This window comes from Danio aesculapii, chromosome 21, assembly GCF_903798145.1.
Source record: "Danio aesculapii chromosome 21, fDanAes4.1, whole genome shotgun sequence".
NCBI classification, from domain to species: domain Eukaryota; kingdom Metazoa; phylum Chordata; class Actinopteri; order Cypriniformes; family Danionidae; genus Danio; species Danio aesculapii.
The window spans coordinates 26,160,196-26,176,139 of NC_079455.1; positions in this window are offsets into that span (position 1 = coordinate 26,160,196).

The window sequence follows — 15,944 nt, forward strand, 5'->3', positions numbered from 1 at the left end:
TGAATAAATCGCTAAATTAGATCATTTTGCTGGAGAATGTAGTTCAAGCGGGACATGATTTTAAATCACGCTTTGCCTGGAACTGACTGGCGTACCTAATCAGAAGGGTAAATGACCCCGCTTTCTGCCCACGACCTGCCATTAGTTAGAGCCCCATGTTTTTTAAATACATTGTTCTGCCATCTTTTGTGCGACTCGAGTGCACCTCCTGCACTAATGCATGAGATCTTGAGGTACAATACGTCTCGCAGGGGAAAATCAATAGAGGAATGCAGGACCAAGTCTCTGCAGACTCGCTCTTTTTCTCCAAAAGCTCACCGTGAGTTTCAGTGCTCCATTAATGCTGCTTTATTCCTGTCATATCATTTTGTTTGTGCACTTTAGATACCTGCAGGATTACTTTAGTATCACTGATGCTATTATAGTTTTTATAAATTGTGGGCGTTTTTTAGTTCACAAAGTTCAAGTAAATGAAAATGGAATTAGCTATAATATCTGTCATGAATATTCCAAGGTAACTTGCTTTTAGTTTTTTTTATTTACCTTAAAATAAAACATTACTGTTGGTTTGGAAGCAAAGTGCTTATTAAATAATTTCTTTGCCTTTGCATTTTTAATCTTGTTTACATTTTTCTGGTTTGAGCAGTGCACTTTACCAATATCTACCATTATTATCTATTTTTCATTCAAGTTAACGTAATGAACTCCAAGTGTTACGTTGAATTAGTTTTAACAGGGTTCAAACACATTTTTACTACAAAAATTCCATGACTTTTCCAGGACTTTCAAGTCAATTTTCCTGATCTAATGTTTCATGTAATGTCTAGTTATACGTGGTAAATCATAAGAAAAACAATGAACGTTTAAATTTACTACAGCATATCATAAAACACGCAACAACCTCTTTAGTTTTAATTTATTTTTATATCCATGTAAAATAGATGATGCTTACACAGCACTAATTATGTTAGAGCATGTTTTTGGCCAAGAAAAGAAGTAAAAATATCGAACTTCCATTCCACTATGCAGATATTTGTCAAACTAAATTTAAATAATGTTAATAGTTTGTTAAACTAATAATAGTTGGTAAAACTATTTCTATTTTAAAGTCATGATCACATTTTCGCTCCATATACTTCCATTCAAAGGCATGCAAATGTGGCAGACATTTCAAGCTTGGTGAACGCTTACCTGTGAAATCACATCACTTGATTGCCTCGTGAGACTAATAGAAGATAATTTAAAATAAGAAATTTTAAATATGGAGCAATTGCTCACTTTAATTAATGTCTAATCATATAGTTTAACCCCGCCCCTTTTCACAGCGCCATAAGACAGAATTTCGCAGGTACAAGCTCTAGTGTGACCGCAGCTTAAGTCGCCTTGAACAAAAACGTCTGCTAAATCAGTAAATGTAAAGGTCATTTTTATGACTTTTCCTAAACTTTTTCAGGCCTGGGAAAAGCCTTGTCAAAATTCCAGAACTTTTCCAGGTTTTCCATGACTGTATGAACCCTGTTTTAATATTATTTGTCAGTACTGAGTATTTCAAGTGTGCACAAGCAAACCCAATAAATACACTTTTATAACTCAATCACTAAAAAATTATTCATCAGCTAATTCTTTTATTCTTCTTTTATTGTTTCATTTTTCTTAATACAATTAACTTGTGGTGTAATTTTACGGCTTTCTGTGGATTGTCTGCGATACTTTAAATAGATGTATTTTCCACCATTAACTGACTTTTTCCTTTAATAAACTCCTTCTTTGCTCATTAAATTAATAGCTAACAATGTTATTGTAGTGGTTACGCTTGAGTATGGGATATGATTAAAGGATGTAAAATTTCATAATTTGGACATTAACACGCATTATGAGAACTAATAAACATCCAATTTCCAAGCTAATAAGCAACTAGTTAAAAGTAGGAGTTAGATTCGCCAATAGCCTAGTGATTAATGCGTCGACATATAGCACACATGTGCTTGCTGCGACCTGAGTTCGATTCCTGGCTCGAGGTCCTTTGCCGATCCTTCCCCTCTCTCTCTGCTCCCGATACTTTCCTGTCTATAAATCTCCACTGTCCTATTAATAAAGGTTAAAACCCCTATAAAAATATTATTATTTAAAAAAAAAGTAGGAGTAGGTCACATATTATACTGCAAACAATAATAGTCACACCTCATTTTAAGGTACATTTCTAGTTATTAACACACCATTAACAATCAATTTTGCCTCAATAAACTGCTAATTTGCTGCTTACTAATAATTATTAAGGTAGTATTTAGGTTTAGGGGTAGGATTAGAGATGCAGCATAAGTTCATGTAAAATAGGCACTTTAAAAATAGAAATAAGCAGCTATAAGCTTCTATTAACATTGAGAATTGGTCCTAAAACTAAAGAGTTACCCAAATAATTTGAGTCCACTGTGCCAAAACACACCCCTATACAGTTCATGATCAAATTGGAAGATAAATTAAATAAATAAATAACTTGGTTTAGGTGATTCCGTGGAATTTTCTTTATATAACTACATATTTAAATAAAAAATTGTAGACTTGTCATGTCCTTAACTTGTTTATCAATACATTAGTCTACTGTATGAAACAATTACATTTTTTGAGAGATGTAAAGACACCTAGTATAAAGTAGGACTGCATCTTTGATTCATTTATCTTTTCTTCACACTCTAATTACTTAAAATAATTCATTTACCTTAAAATGTGGCATTAATCCTGTTTATTTTGTTTATTTGAACAGTACACTTCACAATTGGTTCTTCTTTACAGTTTCCAGTCAGACCTGGCTGAAAAAAATGGATTACGAAAAACATACACGGTCCAAATGAAAGAGCTGACGGAGTGTCTGAGGAGAGGACAAATAATACAATGAGAGAAGTGTGCTCAGCTTTTGTCGAGGTCTCGGACATGTCCTCTCCTGGACCATAGCTGGAACTAAACAATGTGTATGACGCTTTAACACGGTGCACTGGGAATCCAGCAAATACGCTTTCAAAACATGTTTCATTCGTCCTCGAACAGAAGTGTTTAAACGTAGCAAAGAGCAGCCTTTCGTGTACTATACATACATATATAGTCATGGTTAAAACTATTGGCAAACCTTTGGTAAATATGAGCAACGGATGCTGTAAAAAATAAATCTGCATCCATCACGAGTAAAAGCAAAGAGTTTAGATTTGATGTGCAGCAAAAGATTGTTAAGCTTCACAAAATAAAAAGTAGCTGTAAATAAATTGGTAACGTGCTGAAAATTCCACCATTAGGCCATTAATTAAGAAGTTCCAATCAAGTAGTGTTGATTTACATGTGTCTGTATTGTCTTGATGCACTTTGAGGAGGAGAGTTTGTGTGGCAAAACACTCTCTAAGGTCTTAAGGTCAGAAAACCTCAAAACCAAACATGTTGATCGGGAGTTTCACCAAAAAAAAAAAAAAAAAAAGAAGTCATTTGCACTCATTCAGAAACAAACTGCAGCATATTCAGCACTACTGGACCCTCAAACAGGATAGTTTTATGGTCAAATGAGCTAAAAATGAGCTTTTCAGCAGCAAACACAAGAGGGGTTAAAAAGGTCCCCCATGTCCAGTTAAATAATATACCATATTTTTTAGAAACTTCAGTTACAGGGTTGTCGTTTAGCAGATGAAATCCGAGATTTTGCATCCAGATGTTGGAGTGCATACCGTGTTCTCTTTTGTTTTTAGTCATGGTCCGGTATAAGATTCTGACAGTATAACCTTAAATAAAAAATATCAGAGTTTCACGGTATTATTGTGGCATATTTACTGCTGTAAAATATGTTTCTTTTAAATGTCTGGGTAAAAAACAACATCCATTTCCCCCACTGAATATATACAGTTGAAGTTAGAATTATTAGCCCCCGTTTATTTTTTTCTCCAATTTCTGTTTAACAGAGAGAAGGTTTTTTTTTTCACACATTTCTAAACATAATAGTTTTAATAACTCATTTCTAATAACTGATTTATTTTATCTTTGCCCTGATGACAGTAAATAAGTAAATAATATTTGACTAGATATTACTAGATTTCAAGACAGCTTAAAGTGACATTTAAAAGATTAACTAGGTTAATTAGGTTAACTAGGCAGGTTGGGGTAATTAGGCAAGTTATTGTATAATGATGGTTTGTTCTGAAGACTATCGAAAAAAATTGCTTAAAGGGGCTAATAATTTTGATCTTAAAATGGTTTTTAAAATGTTTTTAAAAACTGCTTTTATTCTAGCTGAAAGAAAAAATATTATCAGATATACTGTGAAAATTTCCTTGCTCTGTTAAACATCATTTGGGATGCAAAAAAAAATTCAAAGTGGGGCTAATAATTCTGACTTCAACTATATATTTCTTATTTTAAGAAACATTTAAAACATTTTGGAGCATTAAACAAGGCTAAATAATCAGGCTAAATAATTAAAATAAATCATTGACTTCCGCTGCCTTCATTAGTTTCAAAAACACAGATCTCTTTACAACTTGAAAAAATGTGAATCCACCAGAGGCCGCTGTGTAGATCTTAAATTTCTCTCGCGAGTGCCATTCGCACCAGATGTTCTTGCGTAAATCAACCAGAGGCCCGCCCACTTCCCTTAACCCAAATTTAAAAAGCAATTCAGAAAAAGAAAAGCCCTCATCTGATTTTTACCACATTCTCACCCTGTTATTTACTTGTTTATAAAATTTTTGGAATCTGTTTTTATCTTATCTGCTTTCTGGAACCGTTCCTCACCGGACTTGAACCCCGTCGTCATGGTCATCTCCTCTCTGCATCTCAAGTCCACTGACGTACATGGTGAGCTAACTGGACAAACTGGTAACAGCTGGAAAGCCGACTTTACGGAGATTAGCGGTCAGCTGGTAAGCTCAAAAAGGAACAGCGTCATACCGCCCCATAGCGTTCATTTAAAAAACGAAATGCAGCCATACGTCTTTCTGGCTACATAATTCCTGATTTCCAGAAATATATAGGACTACGTTTTCAGAATGAGCCTATGTTGTTTGATTTGGATGCTCCTTTTCTGCTGGAGATACTGTTGCCATAAATAACTTTTAAAATACCGTAGTAAAACTTAAAACCAGTTATCGCCCCAATTTGCTTCACGTCAGATTGACAAACCACCTGCATGACACACTCTCTCCTCTCCATATGCACCAGACACTTTGTTTCTGAAAAAACATTGTGCAATTTTTAGTGTGCTTCACACAGAGGAGGGGGCTTGACCTGCAGAAGAAACACTCTCTCCACGCGCATAAAAAATAAAATAAAAAATAATAATCAGACTTGTCAATACATTTATTTTTTGCTACTCTCTGATGATCTGAAAAAGCTTCTTTTATCCTTACTTGTAAGTCTGCTCAATGAATAAATGTAAAAAAAAAAATTCAGGCTTCTGATTGGCCAACATGATTTATGCTTAGGGTTATATCTGTTTGCGACCCAATTCTGAGTTTTTTGCTCCTATGTGACACAGATTGGATCTGTTCTATTTCCTCCCACAGTTCAAAAACAAGCACCCTAAATAATTAATAATTAATCTAAAATATTTTCGCCAAGCTCCGAGTACACCTTCTCAGCATCCATATCTGATACTTAGTTACACTAAGCAGAGGGGAGTTATCGAGATCTACCTGAGCTCAAACTCCCCTCTCAAACGGGAGGGAGCCCAGGGCTTGAGAATCTGATAAGCTTAGGGGTCTCTCCGGGGACAGCACGCCAAACAAGCTTTATTATCAATCATCAGCTAAGTGTGAACTCTTGAAACACAAAAAAATGCATGCATTCGGATATTCAGAGACTACGCATATTCACCCTTTACACATGCGCATTGTCGTAAATTGTATGGCAAGTGTAAACACGTGTAAGAACGTGTAAACGGACAGTCAATAAAAATCAAATATAGGCAACAAATCAGAATTGGGCATCAAAACCTGACAGTGTAAACGTTACTATAAGTGTGTTTTAGCATTTTCATGTGGACAGTTTTTTTTTAAAATTAAGGCAGAAAAACTTTGTTTATAAAAACACTTGTATATGTGTGGACATGACCATACACTGTGTCCTAACTACATGTCATATGAAGCTGCGACACATGATCACATGTGTCTTATCTATGTTAAAAGGATCTACTAACCATTTCGGACGTTGATGTGAAGTTTCTATTTTAGAAATGGTTTCTATTTCTGCGACACCACATCTAAACAACAGCATAAACTGCTATGGCAATGATCACCTCACATGCTGATTATCTTTTTTATTCAATGTTAAATGTTACCAGTAAGAGATTGAATACTATTTTACAGGACATTTATTGCTATACAGAAAGCGGCAGCAGATAGTTTACCTCAGATCTTGAAAATTAAAAAACAGATTTCAAATTGATCTATTTGATTATAAACTTGTCTATTTCATTGGGAGTTTCACGGTGCTCTATCCCACGCTTCTGAATGACCGATATTTAAATGTTTGTCATGTTGCTTCTGGTGCAGACAACTAAAATGGTTGGAATCTTGTCATACTGCATGTTTTTTGGACATGATGTTATAATGGGCTCTGGTTGGTGCTTCCATAATGACAGTGATCCAAAACAAACATCAAAATCGAAACAAAAATGGGTCACTGTGCACAAGATTAAGGCTCGACCAGTCCTCTGATCAAAAATGAGTGGCTGAATTGAAGAGGAAAAAGCACCAACATGGATCAATAACCTGAATGATCTGGTCAGATTCTCTATGAAAAATGCTCCCAAATGTCTTGGTGTCCTCCAGTCTCATTGAGCAAATGCAGGTTTCATAGTAGTAATGAATAAAATGGTTCCAATAATTTAGTCCCCAAATTTTTTACATAATTTTTAACGAAAGATTACATATTTGTAAACTGGTTCAAACACTGTAAAAAATGCTGGGTTTCAAACAATTCCTTCATGTTGTCCCAACACAAATTGATTAAGTTGTTTTTTTACAAATATAAGTGGAATGAACATAAAACAATTAAATTGGTCCAAAAAAACTTTAGAATTGTGTTGTTTCAACTCATTTTAAATGCGAAGTTTGAACAAGCAGCGAAAGTCAAAGAGGATAAATATTACAACGTTATTTTCACAGCCTTCTTGGCCCCTACTTACCAAGGGTGCCAATAGTTATAACGATGACTGTATATTGTAACTTTAAAATCAAATCAATATATTCTTCAACAGGTGGTTTAATATGTAGTTGCTCAGTCCACCAGATGTCAAAGCACTTTAAATGTTTCATCAACACTATCTACTGTAAATCGGCAGAGAAATCGTGGGCCCTGCTCATTTGCAGTGCTTCCTGATTAACATATCTTAATGAAACAGGCTATAATCGGACACATTGATTTTTTTTCCTTCTTTGATTGAGCTAAAATGGAGTCTGAACGTCTTTGAGTCCGAGCGCTGATTGATCTGCGGTGAAATTCAAGACTATTCAGTTTGAAAAATAATTATGTTCGTATAATCTGCTCAAGTTTTGATGCAGCACCATTGCAGAAGTGCAATGCATTAATGCAGATTTCTTTAGAAGTTTGTTAACTGGCTTGACTATGGCTTGAGTATCAAACTAATCATACTAAATGATATAACATGAAATTATATTTTAGTATCAACACCACAATACTGTTGTTAGTAATAGTCTGTTTATTATATTTTTTATTTAAATATACAATTATATTATATAATTTTATATTTAAATATTTTTTTATTTAAATTGTATTTTTGTAAAAGTTTTAGTCATGTATTTTTGAAAGCACAAAAATTGGCATATCATTTTTTAACAACTCAGCAATTGTTAATACATTTCATAAATAATTTCAGACAAATGGCAACTAACACATTGGACCATGGGCTGTGAGCGCAAACTTTTAAAGTAGAGTTTTTCCCTGTTTTTCAGTAGAATGTACTAAATAATCCTTGTTTTAGTAACTTTGAATTGTTTTTGCAGTTTGTCTATATATATATATTTTTTTTTTAAATTATTCATTATTTGATTACAGGCAACGCGGTGGCGCAGTAGGTAATGCTGTCTCCTCACAGCAAGACGGTCACTGGTTCGAGCCTCGGCCGGGTCAGTTTTCATTTCTGTGTGGAGTTTGCATGTTCTCCCCGCGTTCGTGTGGGTTTCCTCCGGGTGCTCCGGTTTCCCCCACAAGTCAGGTACGGGTAAATTGGGTAAGCTAAAATTGTCCGTAGTGTATGTGTGTGTGTGAATGAGAGTGTATTGGTGTTTCCCAGTGATGGGTTGCAGCTGGAAGGGCATCCGCTGCGTAAAACATATGCTGGATAAGTTGGCGGTTCATTTTGCTGTGGTGACCCCTGATTAATAAAGGAACTAAGCCGTAAAGAAAATGAATGAATGAATTATTTGATTACATTCAGCTAATCTTAACACAAATGTAAAATATTTCTTCTCAACTCAAGCTGAAATAAAATAATGAAATCAAATAAGCATGTAGGATAATGTGTTGGTTTAGCACAGAGACACTACATTTGTTTGTAGTAATACTCCTACGAACATGAAGTTATTAATTTTGCCACTTTAACAATGAATGATTGTGTTTATTTTTATAATGAAGAATCCATGCAGAGTTATTTTACACTTGATTATTGAATTTCATTGATTATCAAACTCCATTGAATACAATAGTTTTTTTAAAGAATTTTTTAACATTGTTCAAATGCTTTCATCTGTGCTTTAATTTGTTGATTTGATATATTCTGTGTAATTTTGTGTATATATTATGCAGATCCACTCACCTAGACTGTAAAACCCAATAAATTAAGGTAACTCAAACCATTTGAGGAAACTGATTGCAAAAAACCATTTAAGTTCAAAAACTAATCCTAATGAGTACTGTGAACTTAATCCATTTGAGTAAATGAAGCAATATGAGCAGAGTAAAACCCAATAAATGAAGAGAACTCAAACCAACTGTGTGCTGTAAAACCCAATAAGTTAAGGCAACTTAAAACGTTTGAGTTAAAAATCTAATCTATTTTACTGTGTACTTAATCCATTAGAGCTGAAGTAATGAGGTATTTAATTAACTCATAACCTTCAACACTGAGTTCAAAACTCTTTTCAAATGAGTACAATTAACTTTCGGTCAATTTTGAGTTAACTACACTCATTTCACTTGATAAAGTTGACTGTTGGGTTTTACAGCGTACAAAATCCCAGTCAAAGTCAAACTCTCAAAGTAAAATGATTAATTCTTTCAAAAAAGAGATACTGCAGTTATCTTGTGAAATTACATTTGCATCGCAACATAAATCGCAGAAAAACGAAATATTGCAATGTCTGTTTTTTCCCAATAGCGTGCAGCCCATATACACACATACTGTATATTATTACGTATACACACACAATATTGTTACATATATATTTAAATGTATATAATTTGTATCATATACAGTTGAAGTACGAATTATTAACATAACCCCCCCCCCCCCCACCCAAAATTAGATTTTTTATTTTTATAAATATTTAATATTCTACAGCATAGGGTTTGAGGGTGGAACTTCCTTTTCTGACTAATGGTGACAGGGGCACATGGTATGAGAAAAAGTTAGGATTATTTGCTTAATTAACCTCATTTAAAGTAACATAAACTGTGCAAAAAAAGTGTGTATTTGGGAAGTTGTAGAAAAGCTTTTTGTCAGGTTTTAGGAAGTTTTTTTATTGTACATGTTCAGAAATTTAAATTTTCTTTTCGTTGCTTCAGGGCAACGTTGTGCAATAAGTGGTACTTTTCAAGAAGTGTTTACTCACATTACATGTGGGCATTTTCACATATTATCATTATTGTATTATTTTTAATTTAATTGTACTTTTTTATCATATTTTAACAGAAAAATGGATGTACGCTTGTTCTATGGAAGTAAAGAGCAGGATCCCAGAGTTAGGCAAATCCCATCTTAGGACATGAGATAGACTGCAGTGACAGTGAGGAGAACAAGGTTTTAGCAGAAGTGTAAAAGATATCTTCAGAATTTTAAAAAGTAGCACTGACTATTATTTAAGTCAAAGGTGTCAAATCCAGTTCCTGGAGGGCCGCAGCTCTGCACAGTTTAGTTCCAACCCTGCATCAATACATTTACATGTGGGTTTCAAAGAAGGACTGAAGGACTCAATTAGTTTGATCAGGTGTGTTTAATTAGTGTTAAAGCTAAACTGTGCAGAGCTGCGACCCTCCAGGAACTGAGTTTGACACCAGTGATTAAAGTGATCGGTTTACACAGCAGGCAGCACTCAAAACAGAGATCAAATATATAGGCCAGTAACAAACCACTATATACAGTGGTCATATATGAGCACACCCCTCACAAATCTCTCATTTAAACTAATGTTAGATCGAGGGCTAATCTAACAAAAAAATATGATAATGGTCCAAAATTATAACACCTAAATTGATATGTTAGAGAAAAACATTGAGCAAAAAAATGTAGTGTCTCTGTGTGAATGAGAGTGTATGGGTGTTTCCCAGTGATGGGTTGCAGCTGGAAGGTTATCCGCTGCGTAAAACATATGCTGGATAAGTTGGCGGTTTATTCCGCTGTGGCGACCCCAAATTAATAAAGGGACTAAGACGAAAAGAAAATGAATGAATGAGTTTGAATGAATAAATCTGTTTTGTTCAAATGCACGTAAATATATGACCTATATTCCCTGATAAATTGATACAAATATTTCTTTTCAAAATGGGGTGTACTCAGTTATGCTGAGCACTGTGTCTGTTTTTATGTGTTCTTCCCTATTTCCTTAATGATTTTGCTACAATTTGAAGAATATTTGTAAATTATTATTGCTCTCTGATGACTGACTCATGATATTTTATATATAATATGTGGAGAATTTCCTCTGTGATTTTTGTACCATTGTTGTATAACGTTGCCTTAAGGCAACAAAAAATATTTTGGGGTTGGGGTGGGGGGTCAAACCAAAAACAACTTTAACCAAAAATAACTACCCAAAAAGAACCAAAAAATAATGTGGAATCATTTTTGTCATGTACCATTAAAATATGTGTAGTATGGGGTTAACAGAGCAAGGACACTTTCACAGTATGACTGATAATATTTTTTCTTCTGGAGAAAGTCTTATTTGTTTTATTTCGGCTAAAATAAAAGCAGTTTTATTTTTTTTATGAACCATTTTATGGTCAAAATTATTAGCCTCTTTAAACTATATATAAATATATATATATTCAATTGTCAACAGAAAAAAAAAACATTGTTGTACAATAACTTGCCTAATTACCCTAACCTGCCTAGTTAACCTAATTAACCTAGTTAAGCCTTTAAATGTCACTTTAACTGTCATCAGGGCAAAGATAAAATAAATCAGTTATGAAAAATGAGTTATTAAAACTATTATGTTTAGAAATGGGTTGAAAAAAATCTTCTCTTCGTTAAACAGAAATTGGGGAAGAAAATAAACAGGGGGGCTAATAATTCAGACTTCAACTGTGTATATATTTTATATCTAAATATAAATAAGCATTTTCTCAAATATAACTAGTTTTATTTTGGATGTGAATAATTGCTAATAATTATTGCAGAGCACTAATAATATATATATATAATATTTAAGTTAACATTAATTTATATAAGTAACAAACCCCTGCCAGTGCGCATAATTTGAATATTCCTTATTTAAATTAGTGATGTCATATTATTAATCAATTTAATGTTTATATCTTTCAAAAAGAAAAAAAGCTTCAGTTTTAAAAGCTTCAGACCCACAAGACCATAAATGTGTTGTTTTCTGTGCCTTTGCATGTTTGTGTTTTTATGGAGCGGCAGGCAGGATTTCACCTTGAATGCGAGAGGCGTCGCGGTTCACGTTTTACCCTTTACTGTGATTGCTTTTGTTTTTCGGGTCAGTTCTCATCTATGCTTGCAACTTTTCCAATTTATCAGCGCTTGTTATATGAAGACAAAAAGCCGAAGCGAGACGATTGTGAAGAAACAGAAACACCGATCCGCAGTTCATGCTTATAATCACACCTCCGTCACTTCATCAAAGCAATAATGAAATAATGCTCGCGCTCCATTAATACAAAATCATCCCGCCTCATGATTAATTGCATTAAACTTATGAAAGTGTGTTTTTTGCGCAAATCAAAGGGAGGAAATGATGGATGATGAGGAGGCGTGATGAATGAAGAAAGGCTGTGAACTAAATTGAAAGTGTACTCATCCGTTCTGCGCTCCAAACTAATGATGAATTGACCGTGTCGCGGTGAACAATACACACAGCTGAAGAACAGCAGGTACACAATCGCAGACGCACTGGACAGCATGAGTTCTGAAGGTGCGTTTCCATTTCAAGTCAACAGGGCAGGACTGACGTTGAACATTTTCATACAGATGATGTATTAATATGTCACTTTCACAGATTATTGAGTAATCCTTTTTTTGTAAATGCATTAAAAATATTGCAGTGGCCATATATAAATGTAGGATTACCTCAAATTATTTAGCAGTCATTGCTGTTTTTGAGATATAAGATTGTAAAGGTCTAAAATGACAAATGGATTGCAAATTTTATAGGTTTACAGGGTACTTCCAAAGCATTTAATTTAATCATCATTTACTAGTATTATATATACATTTATACATACATATACACACATATATATATATAGGTATATACTTTTGCTGTTTGTTCAAGCTGCTTATTTAAAATGAGCTGAATCAATACAATTCTTGAGTTTTTTGGGGTCAACTTAATTTTTTTATGTTCAAAATTGGCATTGTAACCAATTGAACTTTTGTCCATACTGTAGGTTCAGGTCAATTAAATTAAATTAAATTAAATTAAATTAAATTAAATTAAATTAAATTAAATTAAATTAAATTAAATTAAATTAAATTAAATTAAACTTAATTTAATTTAATTTAATTTAATTTAATTTAATTTACCTGAACCTACAGTTAAATAAATTCCATTCCATTCCATTCAATTCAAGTTTAATTGTTTAGTGCTTTTCCCAGTAAGTTTCGTTTTAAAGCAGTTTTACAAAAGGTTAAGGTGTTGACTATAGGCTATGTATACATAGTTAACCTGTTATTGTACAATGGAGTTAGTTTATATACAGTTGAAGTCAGAATTAATAGGCCCCCTGAATTATGAGCCCCGTTTATTTTTTCCCCAATTTATGTTTAACGGAGAGAAGATTTGTTCAACACATTTTTAAACATATTAGTTTTAATAACTCATTTCTAATAACTGATTTATTTTATCTTTGCCATGATGACAGTAAATAATATTTTACTAGACATTTTTCAAGACAATTCTATACAGTTTAAAGTTACATTTAAAGACTTAACTAGGTTAATTAGGTTAACTAGGCAGGTTAAGGTAATTAGGCAAGTTATTGTATAATGATAGCTTTTTCTGTAGACTATCGAAAAAAAAAATATATAGTTTAAAGAGGCTAATAATTTTGACCTTAAAATGTAAAAATAAATAAATAAAAAAACTGCTTTTATTCTAGCTTAATTAAAACAAATAAGACTTTCTCCAGAAGAAAAAAAATATTATCAGACATACTGTAAAAATATCATCATTTGGGAAATAATTAAAAAAGAAAAAAAAAATCAAAAGGAGCAAATAATTCTGACTTCATCTTTATATATATATATATATATATATATATACTATTTCGTTTTCAATGAAGTGATCTTATTGCAGTAAATACAGTAAATGAGAACAGTTTGTGTATTGCTTAAGACTGTCCTTAAAGTCCTCAGAGGGTTGGCATCATCTATTCAATTCCTGATAGGGTTGGCATCAGATCTTGACATGCGGTATAAGTACTGGGTTGTGGCTGGAAGGGCATCTGCTGCATAAAACATATGTCAGAATAATTAATGGTTTATTCCGCTGTGGTAACCTCTGATATAGAGACTAGGCCGAAGGAAAATGAATGAATGTTTAAACTACTTATTTAAAATGAGCAGAAACAACACAATTCTTGAGATTTTTTTTAGTACAACTTAATTGTTTTATGTTAAATCCCCTTAAATTTGTTAAGTTAACTTGGTAATACTTTAGTTCAGGTCACAATTCATGCTATTAGCAACTGGCTTATTACCTGCCTATTATTAAAATATTAACTAGTAGTTATAAAGTATGATCTAATTCTACATCCCTATTCCTACCCAAAAACCTAAACCCACTACCTTACTAAATATTAATAAACAGTTAATTAGTAGTATATTAAACTTGTAGTGTTAGTTAATGGTTTGTTAGTACCATGAATTGTGACATAAACTAAAGTGTTACAGTTAACTTGATAGTTTTGTGTTGGGACAACATGAATCAATTGTGTGTAACACAATTTATGCATTTTTTAACAGTGCAGAAGCTAAATTAATGCAGTAATAATGAATTGTTTATTGTTATCACATACATACAGTATATACAAGTTAATAGTCTTTTTTAGCATTTTTTTTAACTCTTGTGAAGGTAAAACACGGATATTGTGTTGTCTAAAATGATTTTATGCATCTGAAAATTTTTATGTAGTTCTATGTAAAAAAAAAAAAACAGCGCTAATTGACAAAATTTTCATATTAACTGTGCAAATGTCATCAGCAGTTGAAAATTATGTTATATTCAGACACGTAACTATAAACCATGAGTTGAGGGAATCTGTTAAGTTCTCTCTTAAGTTTTTCCATAGCTGTATATACAGATTGATATGAGATTAATAGGGCAGCATAGTTGCTCAGTGATTAGCACTGTCACCTCACAGCAAGAAAGTCGCTGGGCGTGAAGTTTGCATGTTCTCCCCTTTTTGGCGTGGGTTTCCTCCGGGTGCTCCGGTTTCCCCCACAGTCCAAAGACATGCAGTATAAATGAACCGAATAAACTAAATTGGCTTTAGTGTATGAGTGCGTGTGTGAATGAGTGTTTGTGAGTGTTTCCCAGTACTGGGTTGCGGCTGGAATGGTATCCGCTGCATAAAACATATGCTGGAATAGTTGGCGGTTCATCCTGCAGTGGCGACCCCTAATAAACAAGGGAGTAATCCAAAGGAAAAAATGAATGAATGAAATATATTAATACCCCATTTCAAACTTCTAACATTATGCTTGTCTGTTTTAATTACTCTTTGTCTCATTCAATATATCGGACTCTTTGTATTGGTTCACAAAGGAAGATGGGAGATGCAAAAAAGAAAACAGAAAATGAACAGGCTGTTTTTCTCCCCCTTCATATTACAAAAAAAATGGACTAATTGACAAAGTGCCAAAGTTACAGATGATCAAATCCATATTAAGACAGCATCTGGCCCAGCTCCAAGCAACATTGTGTATTGTAAATAATATTGCCATCTGTGAGGTGCCGACAGTTGGGGATTAAGAAATGACATGATTGTAATTAATGTTGAGAAGATAAAAGACGCAGAGCGAGCGTAAAAGTTCCTCTTCTCGTTTGGTTGATTGCCTGCACGTCATGTGACCAATCCAAAGGCATCCGCAAACTTTCAACTACTGTAAAACATGGCAGGTTTCACACAATCCATTTGTGTTGGGGAAACATGAAGGAATTAAGTAAATTTATTAGTATTAAGTTTTCCCCCCCAAAAAAACTCAAAAAGTGTGTTGTTTCAGCTCATTTTAAATAAGTAGTTTGAACAAACAGCAAACATCATTTTTTGAGTGTTTAAATTGGCTTTCAGAGCACAAAGCCACCATCTGCATTATAATTTTAAATATTATATTTGAATTCCCTCTACTGCGCTGATTTGATTTCACATTGCAAATAACCATGGACAATCTCAACTGCATCATCTTACATTGCATATTTTCCATTTCGGGTTATTGCTAGTTTATTGCTGTGATTTGATTTGAAGCTGAATTTCATTACTCCAGCCATCGG